Source organism: Anthonomus grandis, chromosome 13 (genome assembly GCF_022605725.1).
Source record: "Anthonomus grandis grandis chromosome 13, icAntGran1.3, whole genome shotgun sequence".
NCBI classification, from domain to species: domain Eukaryota; kingdom Metazoa; phylum Arthropoda; class Insecta; order Coleoptera; family Curculionidae; genus Anthonomus; species Anthonomus grandis.
Window position 1 is genome coordinate 1,800,864 of NC_065558.1, and position 4,759 is coordinate 1,805,622.

A 4,759-nucleotide genomic window follows, 5' to 3' on the forward strand; every position below is an offset into this window, starting at 1 on the left:
ATTTTTTTTTTAAATATTAATTTTTTATTAATATTATAATATAGAACAATTTTAAAATTCCTAGCATTTTCTTTTTGTATAATGACTATATTATTCTGTATTATAATTATGAATCACTAAATCTATGTACTAAATATTTACTGATAAAAATAAGAGTTACTATTATTATTCTTATTATACATAATAAAGTATTTAATTAGGCTTAAACGGATGCCTAATTTATTTTTTTTTAACTTTTCCTAAAAAACTGTCAGTAATAATTACGATCCAGTTTCAAAGTACCCTTAAAGCAGTTTCCCAAATGAAGACACACGTTGCTCAATGATGTCGGCATGCAAATCCAATACGGGCTTTATAATAATGAGACTACGCGACACGTGGACTATTTCTTATTGAACTAATTTATTTGTCGGTTAGCAACATCCCCGCTTTCCGGGCATATTTTCTATCATCGTTATTTGGATAAACGAAGTCGTTAGTAGGGGGCGGTTTGAAAAAGTTGCGTTTTTTTTCTTTTATTCCGTGATTAACTTTCGGCCGACATACGATCAGATTATGCCGGTACAAATGTACGAATTTTATACCGCCATTAAGACAAATCCCCCTTTTATTGGCAGTTCCAATAAAAGTAAATTATTCTGTCAGCTTAACACCACCCCTGACAAGGTAATAGACCTCAGAGCTTACCGGAGCTTCGACATTAGCCGATTTTATCAGGACGATGACAAACTTGCGCTCGAGAGGGTTTTTTTTTCTTTAGGGTTGGTCTGGATTATCGGAGATTTGGACAAGAAAAAGATCAATTTGAGCCATTTAGGGGTTGAATATTAGCCACAGATTAGATGGAATAATGAGGGATTTATTATTGGCGTTTGTAGGACGGTTTAGGAGGCATTGATCGTTTTTACAGATATTTTTTTGCTTGGCTTTTAAAATTTAAATAAAAACTTAGACGGAAACTAAGAAAAAAATTCTCTCAAAACCTAAAATAAAAATGCACGTTTTAGGAAAAATAAATAAAATAATATGAAAAATTAGTTAAAATTCTCAAATTATATTAAAAAAATTATTTTTGGAAAACTAAATTATTTAGTGCAAGGATTAGATAAGAGAGAGTACTCTAAAAGTCTGGAAATCTAGGAAAACGGGAAAAATTATAAGCAATTTCTGAAAAAAATAAATAAAGACTCAGCAAGCCTAAAAATATACATACTTTAAATTTTCAAAAAGTATGAAATTATATTTCTAATTTTTGAAAAACTTAAAAATCAAATGCCTAGACTAGATAAGAAAATCTATTCGAAAAATCTGGAAAACGTGAAAAATTTTAGGCATTTTCTAAAAAAAACAAATATGAACGATCATGTCTAAAAACACGAAACAATAATTAAATAATAGCGTTATAGGTATAAACTATTCTAAAATATAATAACTTTTAATCTGGAAAATAGGAAAAATTACTTATAGACCTAAAAACATGTAAAAGACTTCCTAAAAAGTATGAAACAAAAATTCCTTTTTTTGTGGGTGAAATTTTAATTGCACGAAATAAAAGTTAAGACAAGTTTTTATTTTATTTCATTCGTAACACTAGAAAAAGAAAAAATTAAAAAATATAGAAAAAATATTTTCAATTCGTAAAAAAATAAAATGTCAAATATCTGAAGTCTATAAGAAAAACTAGAATAAACATTTAAAAATATAAATCACTTAAAGAAAATTATTACCTGGACTAAAATGAAAAATTTCCAAAAACATGGAAAAATTATTTTATTATTTGGAAAACTAAAATATCAAATGTTTGGACTAGATAAGATTTAGTTATTTCAAAGGTCTGAAAAACGTTAAAAAATATAAGATATATCTGAAAAACATAAAAAATGACTCAGCAAGCCTAAAAAAGTACTTAAAATTGACAAACAAATAAAATAAATGCTACAGGAAGCTCAAAGAAAAAAGCAAAAAAGAGAGTCGACTATACATGCCAAAAATATAAGAAAAATAACAAGAATAAAAACATTAAATAAAATAATTTATTCAAAAGAAAACATATTTAAAACTTGTATTTGATATACAGCAAATAGTGTTTGGTAATATATAATATATACAAAATAACATCTCTTCTTTATTTTTCAGTGTCAACTTTGTAAAACCTCAACACCTTCTAGAGCGTCACTCAGAAACACTGTGAATGCTGACAACACTAAGGTGTCATCTGCATACTATAACCAACAGAAATCAAAGATCTCAAAATTAAATCTCCGTAAGACTCTCCATCACCATCAAAATAAGGAGGTATATACTGAATGTAGTTTCCTCTTAAACCAGAAAAATAAACGGTTCATAGTATCAAATGCCTTGGATAGGTTAAAAAAAGGAAGCAAAGAGTCAAACTAGAATGAAAAATGTAAGAAAATGGAACGACTCCAGAAGATCTTTATGTATATATAGAATATGCTGAAAAAGAACTCGAGGTTTCAGAAACCACGAACCTCAATGAAACAAATAACCTAATAGAAACCAGTCTTAATTTATCGATTGATAAAAAAAATTTGCCACGTCCGAACTGATCCTTATCGTAAATTAAACTAATGCCAAAACTAGGAGAATCTAAAAGGCTAAATAATGAGCGACAGGGGTGGTGGGCCCCCGTCGGAGACTCATTAGTGCAAAAAGACGTATCCGTTGTTGTTTTAAGCGTCCCTTTATCTAATCAGACAAAAGGGCGGCTAAGCTCGTCTCGTTAGCGAGTATCCTCTCATCTCCTAAACCGTTCGCCGTCATTTTAAAATAAAATCTATCGAGAAACGAGAGGGAAATATGTTAAGGTAAATTGGAAGTGAAATAAAAAAGAACAAAATATTCATGATTTAATGATCTGAAGTTGAAATTTATTAAATTAGAGTCAATGGATTACACTTGTTTTGTTCATACTAGGCATCATCAGATCCACTTGTGTATTCACAATAAAAAAGAATGAAAAAAGAAGCAGAGAATAACAATACTACGTGATACAAGTCAAGGGTAGTCATACAAGTCAAGGTTAAAATCGGACGAAGACTAGTATAGTTACTACATATTAAAATTATATAAATAAACAAAAAAAATTACTAAATGAAATTAAAACAAAATAATTGATGATGAAGTTGTTTTTTTCTAATTTTAATATGTAGTACCTAGTCTCCATCCGATTTTAACATAATTTCTATTCTTGACTTGTATTACGTAGTATCGTTCTGTGCTTCTTTTTTCGTTCTTTTTATTGTTATTGGTGAATACACAGGTGGATCTGATGATGCCTAGAATGGGCGAAATACGTGTAATTCTTTGACGTTAATTTAATAAATTTGAGACCTGTGCCCTTAGAGTTTATTTAATGATTATTTTATATCAGCCGGTCTGTTTGGGAAAAGATTGACTACTTCTTATACATTGATTTTTTGGCTGATTAATTTTTTGTCAATGAAGCCACGTAAGTATTAAGCCACTGTTTTTTACCATTAATTTAATTTAATATAAAATAACAAAGATCAGCTATCCATTAGTTTTATAATTAATTATTTCTCTATCTGTAAAACATGCGCCACTGCTTGAAAACATTATTTCATTAATTAAAATAATTAATACACCATTAACATAAAAAAATATATATATTTGTCAAAACACAACAGTGGCGTGTGAGCAAATATTTCAATTATTTAAACTAATAATCTCTTTCTAGGAAAACTTGTGTCACGGTTTTTTTTCTCATTTAAATCAATTTAAATAATAAAAAAGTAGTATAGGCCTTCTTATGCATCGAAATGCCTTTAACCAATTAAAATCAACATTTAACACAATTTTTTAAAAAAATATACCTGTCCCACTGCCTTATCATTTTTAAATTAATTAATTAAAATTCAAATACATTACAAATAATACAAATGAAAGAAATAAGAAAATAGAGTAGCAAGTAAGCACAAACAAAGTCATTTAGTAAACCCTAAGTCTAATATTATTTACAAGTAACCATTTATTAATTTTGCGTTTTATTTTATTAAAATTTATATTTTTTATATCAAATGCAAGCATTTTTGGCACTATATAAAAAAGACTTTTTTGACATTTTCCAAGTTTTACATTTTGTGTTATTGCTTCTTTATTACAGTTTGCCCTGGTCTCTCTACCTCATTTGTCTCTTAATATATATCTAATTACTGCTTTAACATATAATTAATTTAACTTTAATACATTAACAAGAGCAGTTAATCAAAGAGCAGTAGATGAATAATACAGCTTAGGTTTTTTTTGGAATAATTTTTAATACATGTTTCTGGGTAATTACTAAAGGTTCTATAATTGTTTTATTTGTTGCTGCCCATACAGCAATGTAATAATTTCATATAGTTTCTACGAGAGATGAATAAACTAACCTTAGTAAACGATAGTCCATAAACTGCTAATGTGTACAAAGAATATGTATGTAAAATCTGTTTTGTTGTAGCGAATTCATAATGAGTTACTTATTTTATTGGACAATACGTCACTTATAGCAAAAATCAATTTAGAAATTACTATCTTATACCGTTGATTGAATATTTGAATTAAAACCCAAATATTCAATCAACGCTTATACGCTCAAAACATTAAAAAGAAAAAGAAAAATTATTCTAGATTATGTATACACTACATATATTACATTGTAATATCTAAAAATACAAATGTTTATTTAGTTACTGAGAAACAAATAAAGTTAAATTTGTTTGTATTCATCGTTAAC